We start from the raw sequence: 20,521 nt of genomic DNA, 5'->3' as shown, positions 1-20,521 counted from the left end.
TTATTCTTTTTTTCATGAGGCTTATCTTCTAAAAAATATCTGGTCTTTATTCATTTAGTTTATTCTCTCATTCGTTTCCTTTTTTTCTCCGCCGCTGAAGAACAGATACAGGTAGGTTTTGCTCTCGCCTCTTCTTGTCTCTCTTTTGATTCTATCTCCTCCATATAATTTCCGTCATCATCTCGTCCATTAATTTGTTCTCGATATGTTGTTCCATTAACAGATCTGTTCTCTGAACAAAAGTAATTTGCTGTTTGCAGCAACTAAAGAAGCTTTAAGGAATTATAGGAGTTTTTTTTTTTTGCCAATTTTTTTTTTTTTTTTAATTTTCAGGGTTTTCTTTTTCTTTGTTGCTTTTAATTTCTTTTTTCTTTTTTATGCAGGATCTAAAGGAGGAAACTTGAAGGACATATAGGAGTGTTTTAAGGTGATGATTTTGATTGAAAAGAAATTTAATTTAATTAATTTTTTTTGGTTTTCAAATTTCAATTTCTTTAATTTCCTTTTGATTGAAGTTTGTGTTCCATGGAATTTGATGCGGTGTTTACTTTGATGTCTTCTTTGTAGTTTCTTGTAATTTCTTTTGTTAGATGTGGGTTCGGGTTCATTTGTAGTTTACTGTTTTTGTTCATTTGTTGGTGAATTTTGTTTTAGTTTTTCTGTTTTCTTATAAGTTTTGATGTTGATAAATGTACCTTAGAATTAGGTGAATAACATATCTGATGCCCCAAAGCTTCGTGGCTCCGATCTTAATGCACAACCTTTTTCATCAAGCCCAGGCAGAACGTTGAGAAACTTAACGCGGGAGTTTTTCTATTCTCTATATTATTCAATTAGTGTTTTTCCAGTGGTGGTGGGTGTAGATGTTGATGGAAAACACTTCCCTGTGAAGAAAATGAGAAATGAGTCCGTGTTCGAATTTTAAGTTTTCACATATTTAGTTTTCTTTATTGGATATGGGATCTCCTATACATTTTTAGATAAGCAGCACTATGACATGGAGCAGTAGGATAATCTGAAATACCACCTTATATTTGGCTTGTATTCTGACTTGTTTTTCGTATTAACTAGATATCTCTTTGATTGGTTATGTTGAGTTGAGAACTACTTGCCTATATAAATGTTGGTTAATGTCAGGTTATTTTTTTTTTTAATTACGTAATTTTGGGTAATCAGTAACTCTTGCTTATTCATACATTTGATTTGGGTAGTAGACTCTTGACATTGTTTCTATGGGTAACCCCCATTGTAATTTAGACTTGGTAGTTCAAGTAAGTTGGGTGAGTCTACTGTGTGAAATAAGGATTTCCGTATAGTCTGGAGTTTGTACTTTGAGTATGCTTTAGATTTCATATATTGGCTAAAGGAGTGCGCAGAAGTGGCCAGTCCTACTGCGGAGTACTATGGCTCTCCGTGATGAGGCCATCTAAAACATTTTGGTTTGTCTGTGTTATATCCCGCCAACGATCATGGCCAGGGCCCAGGCTTAATTTGCAGAGAAATTTGTAGCGATTAATTGCTTATTCACAGCGATTAATTTCTTACATTGTATGAAACCCCATTTTCCCAGTGAGAATATCTGGACTTGGTTGTTGAAGTAGGTTGATGTCCGCTTTATGAAACATCGATTTCTGTAGTCTGTTCGCCAGGTTGGATTTGCATTGTTATACAGAGATGGAAGAGTGCATAAAAGCGATGAAAACTTAGTCCTTACTTTCAAGGATTATGTCTCTCAGTGGTGAGGTGATCTGAGAATTTGTTCTTGGAACATTATACTACTGTTCGTCTGGACTTTTGACTGGCTCTGTAATGCACTCTTTTGAAATTATGTCTTTGTACAAGTTATGGTTATTTCAGTTGTCTCTAATTGTTAGATTATCAGTTAAGTATATTAACATCGTAACTTTGAGATTTTATGTAGGATGCCTCGAGGTGGAGCGACTATGAGGTTCTTGCATGACCTATTACCAAATCATAGGCTTGCAGTTGAAGTGGACCTGGTTCACTTTTGTCCTTTGGGGTTTAATGGTACGTATATAACCAAATATTATCAGTCATCCAGCGAAAGATGGACACAAACTACCGTTGACAATAAATGACTGGAAATACATGCCTCCACACTTCATTGAGAATGTGGTACTTGAAACAAAGGTACATATGCATGTTTTTTCATATAATCACTGAATCCATATGTTCTCAAAATCTGAAATCTTTTAGTCTTTTATGGTTGTATATTTGATGTCAGCAAATATTTGAGTACCCAGAAGTGTTGGATGACTGGATCTACACCAAGATAAGTGATAGGTTAAGAATTATTGGGGCGAAGAATCATCCACCACTCCTACCACTGACCTAAATGCTGAAGTTTTGATGGCCTGGGAACTGCCAACACAGCTTATCAGGAAGCCTTGATTAGGATTGCAGAATTGGAGGAAGAACTAAGGTAAACTGAGTTGCTTCATTAAGTTATTTCTTTAAAACTTTGAACCTGCCATGACTATAAATGTTGCATGTTGAACACCTCTCGCATTTCAAAGTGTGCATCCACTTATAATAGAATGAGAAAACGGCCATCAAGTTAAATAATTATATTCTATATTTCAAGCTTGTAAAAGATTAGTAAAACTGAAAAATATTTTTGAGTATCATGCAATTGATAATTGTACCTCAGCAATGCATGACAGTTAACTATACACATGAGTACCTATTATCGGCATCGATAACTGCTCTTCAGATGAACTTGAAAGTCGGGTTAGCTTGTTGTTTTTTTGCTAGGAAGCCGGGTACAACTTTTTGTGACACTAATGCTTAAAATGGATTTATATGTTACAGGAAATACAAGACTGTTAACACATCGACTAACGCAGGGATCAGGAACAGTCCATGAATGGAAGATCTTGGTGCACATAGATGCTTTACTAATATACTACTTATATACAACTATGGCGACTCAGGTGCTTGTTTTTTTTTGAATACCAGGGAATGGGATGATCTCTTTTTTCTGTTTTCATGCCATCAGGTGTGTTCTTATCATGTCCCAAATTTTCCACAGGCATTTTGGATGTTGATAATCTTAGTTACCAGCTTTTTGAGCTCTCCGGGTGTTGTTCTGTTGCCCAGATGGCAGAAGTATGTTTTCTGAACAGTTAAACATCTTACTGTCGGATATGTAAGTTTCTATGGTGCATCAATATAAAACTTTGCGATGAATGGTACACGTTTCTGGTTTGAAAATCTTTTTAATTATTGTGTGAATGCAAAAGATTTCTGTAATTTTGAGAATCTAAAATACGGCACCGGAGAACAGTTACCGGCGTCCGTTGACCGACGATCAGTATGCAAACGTCGACATAAAACCGGCGCCAAAATTAATATATTTGTAAGGGTTTGTAAACCGTCACAATAGAAAACTCCGGCGACGGAGGCCGTTATCGGAAATATTTTGACGGTGGCGAGAAAACAGTTTATGACGGTTTGACCAAACGTCACAAACAGAACAACTATTCGTGACGGTTGTCTAGGCGTCACAAATGAGCCGAAACCGTCACACAAACATTTGTGACCCCAGTGGTGACGACGATAGTCCATCGTCACAAATGTGTTTTCCGTGAATGTCTTTTTAATATTTTGTGACGGTTTTTTTGTTATTTGTGACGGTTTACAAACCGTCAGTAAAGGCCCTTTGTTTTGTAGTGATTGCTCATATTGGGTCCAAACTCTTTCCAACCAACTTGGAATTTGCTCAAACGACCACCAAGGGCCGGTTTCATGCCCTCTTGGTCGGTCCCTCACATTTCCATAATTAGGTTTTTATCACCTAATGCTCAATCGAGCACTACTTCAATAAATGATGAAACCGGCATTTAATCATCATTCTTTCACCAACTGGCCAACTAAGGATCCTGGTGCACGCTCACTCGAGCACTTGGGCGCCACATGGACGTCCGTCATTCCATGTGGTCGGTCCCTCCCTCACTCATGACCTATTTTCAGCAATTCATCAATTGACGAACAATTGATTAAAAATTAGGTTTCGAAAAAACGCTCCACAATCACCATTCTGAGCGAGTTCAAACACTAATAAATTTATGTTGATTGAGCGATCAACATCTGTATTAATTGTATAATGTTTGGTAGTATACCAATATTTTAATTAATATTTTTTGGGTCACGCGATCAATAAATAATCCGTCGAATTGAGCAATACTTGCTCAGTTGCTCGAATATTGATCCAACTATCAATATTCAGTAATTTATCAATATTCAGTGATTCGTCCAATTGAGCAATACTTGCTCATTTGCTCGAATATTGATCCAACTATCAATATTCAGTAATTCGCCGAATCGAGCAATATTTGCTCAATTGCTCGAATTTACAGTATTTGCTCAGACGAGCAATATCAACATAAGAACTGCACGTATGTTCAATCCATAAATCACTGAGAATTCGTCACTCATGCTCAATTCAACAAAACTTAGACTCATTGTCTAATCAAGTCAAGGACTGACTAATCAAATACACGTCTGCTTTGCAGACTCCACGTTCGTGAGACATCAATCACGTCACATGGGGGATATCAATTAGGATTTTGGTCTGGCGGCCTACGGCACGTGGATTCATCCACGATGAGAAATGTCAGTAAGTTGTGCAAACAGTTGTAGGAGTTAGCAAAGTAGTGGGTGGACAGTTAACCAAGTCTCCGCATGAGCTGGAACTGGTTTCACCACGATTTCCCACTTTTTCACTCTTTCACTCAAGAAACCGTCACACTTACAGGGATCAATGTGTTTATTCTGATATATAAATAAGTCTCTGGATCCATGATTGAAATAAGACAATTTTTCGAGTGATCACTCTCAGAAATTCCATCAATCGACCAGAACTTACTTTGAACTCAACAGTTCACAGAAAACTTGCAGAAACCTTCAACACATCCACAATCCTTGAACATCATTGATCCCACACAATTCTCATCTTCCCTCCTACAGATTAACCAATATCCCTCGTTGTGACCGAATTGACTCTGGAACGGCTATTGACTTGGTTTAGGCCGGAGTCCTACAGATTGATCTCTCGAATCTAAGCACTCCCTTTGCAGTGCATCTGTGTAAGGTTGAGCAGTTTGCTCTGTTGAGGAGTCTCGACAACACGTCCGTCTCTTTAATTCCCTAAAAAATCAGCAAATCGTTTTTCCCTATCTACAATATGAAATTAATTCAGATTCCAACAACAATGGATACAAGGCAGCATCAGGAATGAAAATGAAGAACAAAAATTACTATTATTGTCCCGGCAAGGTCAAATAAAATAATTTTAATTTAATGTTGGACACCAGAAAAATGAAGTAGAGAAATAATACTCCTATACAGATGGACTTTTAGAAGTTTTTAGGGAAAACAATATTGAGATATATTTCTTTGCCAACAATTCGTGTAGCAGTTATGATCTAAATTGATTAAGTTCAAGATTTTTGTTAAAGGGAGAGCAAAAAAGGATTCGAGGAGAGCGAAAACCTAGTTGGCTCACTAACCAGACTGATTCCTATATTGAGTAAATATTTAGCCCAAGATACCCTTTAACCTAACAACACTTTCCTCTCCGTTGATCAACTTTTCAATCAGTGGCAGCAAACCCATCTTCTCTATACCGTCATTGTTCACTGCCAGAATCAATCATCTCTGATAAAACTTCATTCCCCTTCTCAAACACCATCGATACCCATAATGGGCCATTTAACAAAATAGTGTCTAAACTCACTGATCTTGGTTGATTGAAAACGTACATCTCCTCCTCCTTAAATCACCATCATCACCGATACATGATCACGCTTCCGGCATCAACCCCAGCAGATTATGTCCATCACCAAACCCGGCATCTCAACTTCCTCCGTCAATTTCTGCTCGTTAAGCAATCATCTCGGACTGACAGCAACGCAAACCCATCATCCATTCTCGAACAAAAAAAAGAGAAAATATGGTAGCATCATAAATGGAAACTTAGTTGGACGCAGTTACCACAATCACCGCAGTCAAACACATTAGCATAAGAACCATTTACAATACTTAGAGGGAATTGGATTCCTAGGAATCAAAATTTTCAATTACATGGAGTTGATTTGTACCGTTTGGTTCAAGAAATTGGTTACATTCCCCCGGAATTGGATTCCCAAGAATTCAATTCCTGGAACCAAACATGCTCTAATAGTACAATGGAATTGGATTTCAGGGTAAAAGCAAAAGTAATTGGATTACCTCAACCAAACACTATTTTTAGGATTCCTTGGAGTCCAATTCCAAGAATTGGATTACTGCATAATTGAATTCCTAGGAATCCAATTTTTCCAACCAAACGAGGTCTTAGCAATAATCTAACATTTAATAAGGATAACCATGATATCTCTTCCGATCTCTTTGATATTTTGACTTAGTCAAAACGGGCTAATAAAATATGACGGAAGGAGTTTATATGAATTTCACTAACTTGCTCCCCAAATCAAAAGTCAAGTCTATGATCTGATGGCATCACATTTAAATTATAAATATCTCAAACCTAATCTCCCCCTCTTTAAGGAAAGCAAGCTTAATTGAAATCCTTACTCTTTTTTTGGTTCACCGAACGGAAAATGGTTAACCAAACGGATTGGGGACTAAAATGTTAAACAAAATAGGGACTGTTTAGTTAAGAAATATAAATAAGGACTGAAATTCTTAACGGAATAGAGACTTGAAAATAATAATATATGAAACTATTTATTTACAGAAATGTCATTTTTATAAAAATAAAAATAAATATTTTAAAACTTCGTATCTTCCAAATGGTACGTCGGATTTTTGTGAATTTTATATATTTAGAAAGCTCTTTTAATCACCTACGCAACTAGTATAAAAAACCATATCAAATTTTTACTTTTTAATATATTTATACTTCTCCGGAAAAATAGCTATAATTTAAAGATACATTAAAAGAGCTTATATACTTTTTATATGTTGCCTATATAATGCTCAAATATTTCACTTGATATACTATAAAATTACTTAGAAGAATATATAGATTTTAGTTTCGATACGAAAGATTACCTCTGTTTCATTAAAAGTGATACTTTAATTTATTTATTTTTCTTTCCATTTTTAACTAATATTAGGCTAAATTGAAAAGTAAAATTAAGGTACCGCATTTCAGAGATGGAATGAAAAATTAATGTTATCGACGTGCATCGCACGTGCTCACTTCTTGGAAGAACGGGCACCTGGCTCAGCTGGTCATCTCTGTTTCCCAAAAAGTTTCATGCACTCCAGGAGGTCTCAGGTTCGAGCCCCCAATGGCATAATATTGCAGGAATTAACATGGAAGGTAGGGTTAGTGTGTCCCCTTGTGACACAATCTCAGTCTCCCCATCCGCTTCGGCTCCTTTGGCTAGGTTATCCATGAGACCCGCTGGTAGGCTAGCACAGTAACCTGTTCAATTAATGTAGTAGTATGTTGTTGGAGCTTAGTTTTCCAACTAGTTTATCCAATAATAAAAAAAATTGATATAAATATAATATTATTAACTTAAGGGTAAAATGGTATTTGCAATTCCACTACAACACCCCCATAGTTAAATTGTGGAGTGGCAATAGTAAGTCCAATCGCAAACCACTTTTCAAGTAGCACAAGCTACTCGTCTAAAACTAAAGCATGAGCCCTCCCAGTAAATTGATCCAGGCCGACCCACGACGATCAAGCCGGGCCTGAAATTTTCGGGCTTTAATTACACCCTTACCTCAGTAGCTGCTCGGTAGGTCCACCCGTACGGTCCCGTCCATGAGGTTAACGGTCGTCGGTCGCTTAAATATTCACGTATATGTCGACCTAAACTCGCCCTTACTTGTCTCTTTAGGATTTAATCTTTTTAAGTTGTTAAAAGCTTGCCCTTAATCGTTTCCTTCTTTATCTCCCAGTATCCCACCAATATATAACTTCAAAGAAATTGTTTTATTGCTCTAAATTGACCATATTAATTTTATGTTGTTAATGTGCGACTCTCATACACGAATCAAGAGGCGGCAATTTAAAAAACGTTAACTGGTTCACCAAAAATCCTAGATTAGCCGCCCTTTTATTTAAAAGGGAGCATTGAGATAATTAGAAGAGTGCTGGAAATGAACATGCAATATAGAATAATGTTGGCACCCTGACACCAGGTTTGAACAAAGGAAGACTATTTGCAGCCTTGGATACTAATAATTAAACCTTTTTTTATTTTACTTACTGAATAATTAGCAGCCCTTCTCTTCATAAGTTTTCCGAAGGTATTTAACTATTTATATGAAGAGTTCTTCACTTCTTCTCCATCCCAATATACAAACACATCATGGCCATTGCTGAGACTGTTCGTATACCAGTTCCTCAAAACGCATATACTATCCTAAGAGCAAAGTAGTAAAATATCAGTGTAGTAATTTTATAATGTGTCTGTTATTACAGTTTTAATGAGCTATCTTTTTGTCACACGTGTATGGTCAGTGTTTGGTCAAGCTTTACTTTGTGACTATTCGCCCTGTATTTAATGCCCTGTACAGATATCTTTACAACTCAATGAATTACAGTTTTGTTTTATTATTCTGCTCTACTATGATATCAGATACATAACGATTCTTTCTCGCTTCTTTCTGCTAAATCAAATCTTGTTTTTCCTGATCTTCTTCTTCATCTTTATTCTTACAAAATCTTATATTCAGTTCCTCGATTTCAATTCTCATCTTTAATATCTCAATTTCATTTGTATTCTTTCACAAATCTATTTTCCTCTTCTTGCTTTCTTGATCTTCTTGTTCAAATCATCTTGAATATCGAGTTCTTTGCAAACCTAATGGAAAATACAACCTCCTACTCAATTTATAAAGTTCCCATTAATCAATTGACTAGTACTGTTCAATTGAAACTCAAAGATGATAACTTTCTTATCTGGAAAGCTTTGATGCTTCATGTTATTCGTAAATTCAAGATTCTAAAGTTTCTTGATGGTTCTCATGAGTGTCATGTTCAATTCACAACTCGTACAAACGCAAACAATGGAGTTGAGAATCCATTATATGCAGATTGGATGGATGAAGACGCTACTATAATGATGTGGATCAATTCAACAATTTCTGACAGTGTAATTTCCTATTTTGCTTCTGCTACCTCTTCTTACGAACTTTGGAAAGGTATATCTGATCGCTTTGCTCGTAGTTCTTCTAATCATACTATACATTTACGTACAAAGTTAATGAATATAAAGAAAGGAAATTCTTCTGTTGCTGCTTATACAAGTGAGATTAAGTTGATTACTTATCAACTAGCTGTTGCTGGATCTATTATATCTGATGTTGAAATTGTTGTTGTCACTTTGGGAGGTTTGGGTTCAGATTTCAATTCTTTTGCTACTTCTGTAAGAATTCGTAACCCACCAGTTACCAGTTTGGAATTGCACAACTTTCTTTTAAGTGAAGAATTAGTAATCAACAATAAAATCACTAGTTCTTCTATTGAATCAACAAATAGAGCTTTATATGTATCTGGTAACAATAATGGCCGTGGTTCTTCTCGAGGTTATCATAGAGGTGGTCGAAGTTATCATTCTTGTAGAAGTTATGGTAGAGGAAATGGTATTTTACCTTCTCCATCATCTAATGTTTCCTTTCCTACATCCATTGCTAGACCAGCTTCCTTTAATTCTGGTGACAAATCTTATTCTGGTATATCCTCTGGAGATAAACCAACATGCCAAATCTGTCATAAATATGGACATGCTGCTGATGAGTGCTGGAATTGTATCAAATTTTCTTATCAAGGCAGAAATCCACCAAGAAATTTACAGGCCATGTTAGCTTCTGCAAATGTAATGGGTCAGAATCCTTGGTTTATTGATTCAGGAGCTACTCATCACTTAACTGCAGATCCTTCAAATATTGCTTCTACTTCTTCTTATGGCAGCAATGAGACTATTACTACAGCAAATGGAGAAGGTATGTAAATACACAAAACTGGATTTTCTAATATTTCAGTACCAAATCAAAATTTTACTCTAAACAACATATTACATGTTCCTTTAGCTTCCAATAATCTTATTTCAGTTCATAAGTTTACTAGAGACAATCAGTGTTCTCTAACTTTTACTTCAAATGAATTTACTGTTAAGGATATGAAGACAGGACAGATTCTTTTTCAAGGGCCCAGTAAAAATGGTTTATATCCAATGCACTGCAATGTAGCTTCTTCACCCACCTCAACTGCTCTTGCTTGTTCTAAAGCTTCTTCAACGACATGGCATATGAGATTAGCCCATACTTCTTTTCAGTCTTTAAGTAGGCTAGCTAGGATTCTTCAATTTTCAAATGCACATCTCTCATGTACTGAATGTCAAATGTGTAGAAGTCATAAACAACCATTCCATATGTCAATGTCTTTCACTACAGCTCCATTACAGTTACTACATATGGATGTATGGGGACCTGCCCCTGTTGTTTCTAAGAATGACTTCAGATATTATGTAAACATCATTGATGATTTTACTAAGTTTTGTTGGGTTTATCCTTTAACTCTCAAGTCAGATTTCAAAACTACTTTCACTAATTTCAAGTCTTATGTTGAGAATTTACTTAATCTTACAATAAAGATTATTATGACAGATGGTGGGGGTGAATTTGTAAATCATGCTCTTACGGATATTTTGGTTGATAGTGGTATTTCTCATGAGATTACTTGTCCACACACACCTGAGCCGAATGGTGTGGCAGAATCAAAACACAAACATCTTTTGGAGATTACAAGAACTTTTTTATATCAAGCTGGTTTACCCTTTGAATTCTGGTTTGATGCTCTATCAACAGCAAACTTTATTATCAACAGATTGCCAACAAAATTTCTATCTTTTTCAAATCCATTTCAGACTCTTTTTAAGAAAGAACCAGATTATTTATTTTTAAAGACTTTTGGATGTATGTGTTTTCCCTGGTTAAAACCTTACACTGATAATAAGTTACAACCAAGAAGTGTGCAGTGTGTCTTTCTTGGTTACAGTGAAAATCATAAGGGATACAGATGATTAGACCCATCTACTGGTAAGGTCTTTGTTTCAAGACATGTTGTATGTCATGAAGATAATTTCCCATACAAAAGTCTATCCACACATACAAATGTGGATTCTCATACATTTCTAGACTTTCCTGTCATACATGTTATTTTGGACTCTGCTACATCTACTTCAGTTACTACTTCTAAGACTATTGTACCTACTGTTGTTTTTATTTCTCCTACTACAGATATTTATACATCAACTACTACTTCTAAGGCTGTTGAACCTACTTCAGTATCTGTTACTTCTACTACTTCTGCAAAATCACCTCAGAATGATACTTCTTTACATACTTCTTCTCATCACATGACAACAAGAGCTGAAGTAGGTACCTTCAAGCCTAAGGTATTTTTCTCTACTAAATATGTCTTATCTACTGCTTACTTATCTCATTTGAGTCATACTACTCCTACAAGTTACTCTCAAGCTGCTAAGATACCAGTGTGGTTATCTGCTATGGAGAAAGAAAATACTGCTCTTCAGGATGCTGGTACATATTCCTTAGTACCACCCAGTCCTGATCGAAATTTAGTAGGCTGTAAATGGGTTTTCAAAATAAAATACAATCCTGATGGTTCTATAGACAGACATAAAATAAGACTAGTTGCTAAGGGATACAATCAACTTGAAGGTTTTGACTTCACTGAAACTTTCAGTCCAGTAGTGAAACCAGCAACTATAAGACTAGTTCTTTCTCTAGCAGTAAACTTTGATTGGAATATCAAACAATTAGATATAAGTAATGCTTTCTTACATGGTGATTTAAAAGAAGAAGTTTTTATGAAGCAACCTCCTGGTTTTGAAGACAAAGAACATCCAGACTATGTTTGTAAACTACATAAATCACTTTACGGTCTTAAACAAGCCCCTAGGGATTGGTATGAGAAACTTATGGATGCCTTAATTGTCATTGATTTCAAACCTTCTTCAGCTGACTCATCCCTTTTTGTTCAGAAGGTTGGCTCCAAACTTACTATTATCTTAGTGTATGTGGATGACATTATCATCACAGGTAACAGCCTTATACATTGTGATAATATCATTGTATATTTGAGTGCTAAATTTCCAGTGAAAGATCTAGGTGCTTTGTACTACTTTTTGGGTCTGGAAGTAAAAAGAAATACTAAGGGTCTCTTTCTTAGTCAAACAAAATATGCACTTGATTTGTTAGGCAAAACAAATCTTGTGGGAATTAAGCCTTGTTCTACTCCTTATTCTTCATCTCAGAGATTAAGTGCTAATGATGGTGAACAACTTACTAATCCAACAGAATATAGGTCCATAGTTGGCTCACTACAATACCTCACTTGGACAAGGCCTGAGTTGTGTTTTGCTGTCAATCAACTATGTCAATTCATTCAATCACCTACTTCTACACATCTTATTGCTGCTAAAAGAGTATTGAGATTTGTGAAACGAACTTTGGATCATGGACTTCTTTTTACAAAGGGTTTCACTTCTCTGCAAGGCTTCTCAGATGCAGATAGGGCTGGTAATCCAGATGACCGAAAATCAACAAGTGGTTTTTGTATATTTTTTGGTGAAAATCGTGTTAGCTGGTCATCTAAGAAGCAGGCTACAATTTCTAGATCAAGCACTGAAGCTGGATATAGATGTCTAGCTTCAATTGCTGCTGAAGTGGTTTGGCTTTTCCAACTACTTAAAGATTTACATATCTTCTTACCTACTTCTCCAACTATTGCCTGTGACAACAAAAGTTCAATAGCTCTAGCTTCAAATCCAGTGTTTCATAGCAGGATGAAACATTTAGCTCTTGATTTTCATTTTGTCAGAGAGCTAGTTCAGTCAAAGACTTTGCAGGTTATTTACCTCTCCACTCTTGAACAAGCAGCTGACATATTCACTAAAGGTCTTGCAGCACCTAGGTTTGAGTTTCTTAAGTGCAAACTGAAGGTTCTTACACCCCTTCATTTTGCGGGAGAGTAGTAAAATATCAGTGCAGTAATATTATAATGTGTCTGTTATTACAGCTTTAATGAGCTGTCATTTTGTCACACGTGTATGGTCAGTGTTTGGTCAAGCTTTAATTTGTGACTATTCGTCCTGTATTTAATGCCTTGTACAAATATCTTTAAAACTCAATGAATTACAGTTTTGTTTTCTTATTCTGCTCTACTACAAAGCTTATCATTTTGGTCATAGGAATTATAATCTTCATAGGTGTGCTTGTTCTAGTCGTATGGTTGAGTTTAGTTTTAAATCCAAGTACACCCGCCTGTTCACTCCAGAAATTTTACATTCCTGTCTTGAACAAAGCTTCAAATGATCTCCAAACAATGAATTCCACAGCGTTATCATTCGAGCACAGTTTTTGGAACGGAAACAGTGACAAGAATTATTACTAGGATGATGTGAACGTGACTTTTTATTATTACGGTAACGGCTCAAGTTTACCAATTGGTAATATTTCTATACCTGGATTTTATCAACGGTATCAGCGTACCAAATATCGTGATGGGACAATTCAAACTTTTGGGGTGCCTTGGGAGGATATTAGAAGGAAGGTTTCAAATGAGAGTCCCGCCTTATTTCGGGTCGATTTGGGAATCAATGTAAGGACTAACACCAAGGCGTTTACGAAAAATAGACACAGGTTTAAGTTGGGAGTAAATGTTACTGTCAATGATCAAGGAACGAAGTCTTCGAAAAAAAGTTTGAGGCTGAAATGATGCTTCTGTTTATGTTAGCGACTGTATTTGTGTAATTTTATTTTTACTTGTTACTTTTTTCTGGATAGAAGGTTTTCAAATTGTTTGATTTGTGAATGTGTATAAGTTGTCTTTTCTTTTTCCTCTTATGGTGATAGAAATCTCAACTAACTTGAATCACGTTTGTTTTAGCCAACCTGACTTGGTATAGCTCATTAGACTCTAATCTGGATGCACAAATATAATTCAAACTCTCCTAAACCTAAAACTGAAATTAAGCTAGCTAGTTGGCCATTTTTTCGCACGTAGTACCAATTTCAGAGCAAATGTGTCTTCACAAATATAGGATCAAGAAGATAATAATTTTTATTATGATAATCATATCAATTCTGGTTACAGCTCATGAATATATAGAGCACGATATTATGATAAAGTAAAGATCCTATATACTAGGAAACAATATATATTCTTAAATGAGGATAATAATAACACTCCCCCTCAAGTTGGTGCATAGATATCACACATGCCCAACTTGTCCAGAAAACTCAAGTACTTCTTGCTTGATACTCCATGTGTGAGAATATCTGCAAGTTGTTCTTCAGACCGAACCGGTGGCAATTCAATAATGTTGTTGTCCAGCTTCTCTTTGATGAAGAACCTGTCAACCTCCACATGTTTAGTACGATCATGCTGAAAAATATTATGAGCAATATCACGCGCAACTTTGTTATCACAATACAGAGTAATAGGATCCTTGAGAGGAACCCCCAAATCCTTAAAGAGAACCTTCAACCACAAAGTTTCACAAATGCCATCTTCCATACCTCTGAATTCAGCCTCTGCACTTGATCGTGTAACAATATTTTGTTTCTTACTTCTCCAAGTAACTAAGTTACCTCCACAAAGGTAAAGTAGCCTGCAGTAGAATGTCTGCCATCTATTTCTCCTGCATAGTCAGAATCTGTATATGCCACAACCTTTCTATAATCTTCATTTTTAGAGAATACAATTCCTTTTCCAGGAGCATACTTCAAATACCTCAAAATACGTAAAACTGCATTCATGTGTTGTTCACCTGGATTGTGCATGAATTGACTAACAACACTGAGTGCATAAGCAAGATCTGGCCTTGTGTGAGATAGATACATCAATCTCCCCACAAGTCTTTGATATCTCCTTTTATCAGTAGGAACTTGATCATGTTCAACACACAGATTTACCTTTTCTTCTAAAGGTGTATGGACTGGCTGACATGCTGGCATGCCCACTTCTTTTAGCATATCAAGGACATATTTCCTTTGTGACAAGAAAATTCCTTCACCAAATCGAGAAAATTCAATCCCAAGGAAGTACTTCAACGAACCAAGATCTTTCATTTGAAATTCCTTTGATAAGTATCTTTGCAAAGATTTCCTCTCCTCTGGATCCTTTCCTGTTACCACCATATCATCTACATATATGATAAGAGCAGTAATTTTATCCTTCCTTTTCTTTATGAACAAAGTATGATCAGAATTACTATGACGATATCCAAAGTTCCTCATAGATTTGGTGAATCTGCTAAACCAGACCCTTGGAGATTGTTTTAGTCCATACAATGACTTGTTTAGCTTACATACCTTCTTACCATGAGATCCTGGAACTGAAATACCAGGTGGGAGCTCCATGTAAACTTCTTCAGTTAATTCACCATGCAAGAAGGCGTTGTTTATATCAAATTGCTGCAAAGGCCAATCTAAGTTTGCAGCAAGCGATAACAAGACTCGTACTGTGTTGATTTTCGCTACTGGAGCAAAAGTTTCTGTATAGTCGATACCATAAGTTTGGATGTACCCTTTAGCAACTAATCTTGCTTTATAACGTTCAATCTCACTATTTGCCTTGTATTTAATGGTGAAAATCCAACGACATCCCACAATCTTTCTTCCTTATGGAAAATCAACATAATCCCATATACCATTCTGAAAAAGGGACCTCATTTCTTCTTCTATATATGCTCTCCATTTTGGATCATCTAATGCTTCCTGCACATTGTTAGGAATAAAAACAGTAGATAGTTGATTCACGAATGCGTTATTAGCTTTAGACAAATGGTGGTGAGAGATATAATGACTTGTAGGGTATTTAACCTTACTAGAGATTTCAGGTTCATATATGGGTTTAGGAATACCTCTGTTTACACGTTGTATAAGTTGTTTCCTTGATTCTTCAAGAACATTTGTAGCAGACGATTGGTTTGGTGTTTCATCTTCTTGAGGTAACGTAGACTCTGGAATCTCTTGTATCATAACCTCATCTTGAATCTCTATATCACGATCCAATATTGTACTTCATGTTTCTTCTCTTGAAGAACCTTCATCAACAGATTCTCTGACCATATCATCAGAGTTGACAGTAACAGATACATCAATTTCCGATATATCTTCATCATAGTTAAGAGTCTGAATTTCCTTATGGTACTCCCCCTAAAGTTCAGACTCACATGAAAAATACATTGAATCTTCATGAAATACAACATCCAAAGTAATAAACATTCTTTTGGTAGGAGGATGATAGCAACGGTATCCCTTTTTTGTTTCTGCATATCCCACAAATACACACTTCAAAGCTCTAGGAGCCAACTTATCACGTTGGTTCTTGTGTAGATGGACATAAGCTACACAACCAAACACATGAGGAGGCAGATTCGGCACAGTTGGAGCCACAACTGCTTCAGAAAGATCTTGATGGGGTGTTTTAAACACAATGGTACTAGATGGCACTAGATTTATAAGATATGTTGCAAATGTAGGTGCCTTTCCCCAATAATCAACGGCATATGTGCTTCTATCAATGAAGCACGAAGCACTTCAAGTAAATGACGATTCTTTCTCTCTGCTACTCCAATCTGCTGAGGCGTATTAGAGCAAGTAGTTTGATGAATAATTTTGTGTCCCTCCAAATAATGTTGAAGATCAGAATCCATATACTCACCACCATTATCACTACGAAGTACTTGAATCTGTTTGTTGTACTGAGTGTTAATCATCTTATGGGACTGTTGAAACAAGGCAGTAACTTTACTTTTGTTTTCCATAAGACACACCCACGTCATCCTAGTGCAATCATCAATAAAAGTAACAAACTATCTTGAACCACCCAGAGTAGTAGTTTTAAATGGCCCCCAAACATCAGAGTGTATGATCATAAAAGGAACGGGACTCTTATTGAATGATAATGGAAAAGAAGCACGATGGCTTTTTGCAAGTTCACATACTTCACAATGAAAACTAGAAATATCAATGTTTGCGAACAAACTAGGAAATATTTTTTTTCAAATAACCAAACGACGCATGTCCCAATCGTCGATGCCATAAAAAATTTGAGATTTTTGTCTCTCCCCCTCAGAACCATCAGCAAGAAGGGTTTGACGCAGCTTATCCGAACTACTTGACACCAAATCCAGATAATATAGCTTCCCATGCTTAACACCATAACCAATAGGTTGATTCGTTTTGATGTCCTTAAAAACACAACAGTCAGGCCAAAATATTACTACAAAATGTAAAGTATTAGTTATTTGGGAAACTGATAGGAGATTACATTCTAATGTAGGAACTACTAAGACAGAATCTAAGTTTAAAGTTTCAGTGAGAGATATTGACCCTTCACCAGTAATTGGAGCTTGTGAGCCATTTGCAGTAGAAACTGTTTTTTTGTAAGGTTGGTTTAAGGGAAGAGATTTGTATAGAATCACATGTCATATGGTCTGTGGCACCAGAATCAACTATCCATGAATTATTCGAAACAAGTGAAAAAACATTTAAAACCTTACCATCGTTACATGCGCTTTCTACTGATGCGGATGTTACCATGGAATCATTTCCTTTCTTTGTTGAAGCCATTTGAGCACCAGAATTTTTCTTTGTCTCCTTGTTCCTCTCAAGATGTTGATCCCACCAATATGGATATCCAACCATCTCGAAACGCATGTCAATTGTATGTCCAGATTGATTACAGTGTGTACACTTAAGTGATGACTTGTCCACCTCAGTCTTTGGGTATCTCTGAAAAGACCCTTTTTTATTTTACCGGTTTCGAGTTGCCATAGCAGTAGGTTCAACTTCTTCTGATTCTTTTTCCATCGTTGTACGTCGAACAGATTCACGATGAACAAGTGCATAACATGATTCTAATTCAGGAATAAGATCCTTTCTCAAGATTTCGCCACGGATCTTCCCAAAACTTTCATCTAATCCATCAAGGAAGATATGCACCCTTAGGAGTTGAAATTATTTTCGATAGGCTTCAATATCATTTGGATTCTCCATAACCACCTTGTCACAATGATCCAACTATCCAAAGATTTCAGTTATTTCCCCATAATAAATCGAGAGTGCTCTGCCATTTTGTTTTGCCGAAAACGCTCGTCGATTTAGAGTAAATACCTGCTTCTCATCATCTCCATCATAAAAGGCTTTAGATAATGCATACCAAATCTCTCGAGCAGTAGGTAACCGAATATATCTCTTCATGATTTCTGGTGACATGAACATCAACAACCATCTCTTGACCTTTTGATTGTATGTGTACCACTTCTCATATCTTGGATCTTCCTCAGTAGGTTTTTTTTCTTTCCCATAATAAAGGAGATTTTTTCTTTTTCATCGATATGCATCTCCATGATTTGTGACCACAAATCATAGTTTGTTTCATCAAGAACAATCCCTACCTTGAATGATGCACCTTCAAATTGAACGATAATAAGAGCAAATTTGTTTTCTATATTTGGGTCAGATGATTCAGAATCACTATCCATGATTCAAGAACCCTAGCTCATAGATACCATCTTCACAAATATAGGATCAAGAAGATAATAATTCTTATTATGATAATCATATCAATTCTGGTTACACGGCTCATGAATACATAGAGCACGATATTATGATAAAGCAAAGATCTTATATACTAGGAAACAATATATATTCTTAAATGAGGATAATATTAACAATGTGTACAGGCGAGGACACTGAAATGAATAAGATCTACCTGACCAAACAGAACCGTATGTACAAGTAGTACTAGTTCAGGATTCAGTTTCTTATCCTAAAAGCTGGGACACTGTGAACAAACCTTTAGAACTAGGTGGTTTAAACATAAGAAAAATTGAGCATCTTAACACTGCTCTCTTGGCTAAATTATCTTGGAGGATGTTGAATGAGACTGATGCTTTGTGGGTGCAAATTCTGAAACATAAGTACTTTCTTAATAGTAATCCTATTCATGCTGAGTATTCTGATTCAATGTCTTGGGTTTGGAAAGGCATTTGTAGAGGATTAGAACTGATTAGAAGGCACTATTGATGGGAAATTGGGGATGGGAATTCTATTGAGATATGGAAAGACAGGTGGGTACCAAATAGAAACTCTCCACTTGATGCTTCTTTTGCTTCCAGTAGCATGAAAACTGTTAACCAACTGATTGTGCAGGATACAGGTAAGTTGAATGTTGATACTCTAAATTGTCCTTTTGACGCAGCTACTGTTAGTGACATTTGTAACATCAGAATTCCAAACACTGGTAAGGATGTTTTAAGGTGGGCTCCAACTTATAATGGACATTTTAGTGTGAAATCTGCATACAGATGCATTATCAATGAAATCTATAGTGGTGAAACTAGTACTTTTCCCTGGAAATGCTTATGGAAATTAGATGTTCCTCAGAAGATTAAACACTTACTATGGAAATGTATGAATGATTGTGTTACGGTGAGGAGTAAACTTGCTAGGCATGTGAACTCAATAAGTAGTCTTTGTCCTCTATGTGAACATGAACCAGAAACTATCAATCATCTCTTCATTGATTGTGAAGTAACTAAAAGAATTTGGATTGCTCTTGATACTAACATTGCAGGAAGAATTGTTAATATTAATTTGCAGGAGTGGATTGAAACTTGGTTTCAAAGTAGTAATGATTCTGAAGATGATCAAGGGAATTTTATAAAGTTTGTCGGTTTTGCCTTATGGAATATTTGGAGACTTAGATGCTCTGTTGTTTTTGATAATGCATCTGTTCATATCTCTCAATTAGTAGCAAGAATGACTAAGGAGCTAAATGAATGGAATTTAAATTCCATGCGGTCTAGGAATGGAAGGACAAGTACTAGACAGAATAAAACTGTCATTCCCTGGCAGTTGCCAGAAAATGGGTTCCATAAAATTAATTTTGATGCTTCATTTCTGAAGAGTAACAGGCATATGGGAATAGGACTAATGATGTTCTCTAATGCAGGGTCTTGTGGGGGTGCGCAATCAGTCGCGGGGCTAGCTCAAGATGAGGAGCAGGCGGAAGCTCTGACGGCACTGGAAGCTATCAAGTGGGCAAAAGCTTCTTATGTTGACAAACTACACCTTGAGGGAGATTGCATCAATGTAGTAAATGCCATAAATGGCAGAGTAGGAAATGTCCGTTGGACTTATAATGATGTAATTCTGGATTGTCGAAACCTTTTAGACAGTTTTAGAGATTGGAAATGCACTTTTGTGCATAGAGAATCTAATGAGGTAGCTAATAGTCTATCAAAAAGGGCTAGAATTTCTAGGAATAATGAAAGTTGGCATACAACGTTACCAACTTGGCTGAAATTTCTTATTAGAGATGAATTGAGGGTAAACATTTCTTAAAAAGATTATTAATGAAATTCTGTTTTCTTATTAAAAATTTTTTTAATTAATTCATAAGGCTGGCTTCACCAAAACTGCTCTTGCATTACAG

General features: G+C 36.1%; 1 long non-coding RNA gene across 2 annotated transcripts; it reads left to right on the top strand.

Moving 5' to 3' along the window:
* Nucleotides 1-3,262, top strand: LOC113287856. Of its 2 annotated transcripts, none has more exons than XR_003330355.1 (6): nt 1-111; nt 384-427; nt 1,922-2,151; nt 2,246-2,443; nt 2,833-2,954; nt 3,053-3,262. It is a non-coding gene; the product is annotated as an uncharacterized LOC113287856 (long non-coding RNA). The 2 variants fall into 2 exon arrangements; XR_003330356.1 differs by lacking the exon at nt 1-111 and adding an exon at nt 140-242.
* Nucleotides 3,263-20,521: the final 17,259 nt, after the last annotated feature.

Source organism: Papaver somniferum, chromosome 6, assembly GCF_003573695.1.
Source record: "Papaver somniferum cultivar HN1 chromosome 6, ASM357369v1, whole genome shotgun sequence".
Lineage (NCBI taxonomy): Eukaryota > Viridiplantae > Streptophyta > Magnoliopsida > Ranunculales > Papaveraceae > Papaver > Papaver somniferum.
Note: the sequence above shows the minus strand (reverse complement) of the source record. Positions and strands in the feature narration are given on the sequence as shown.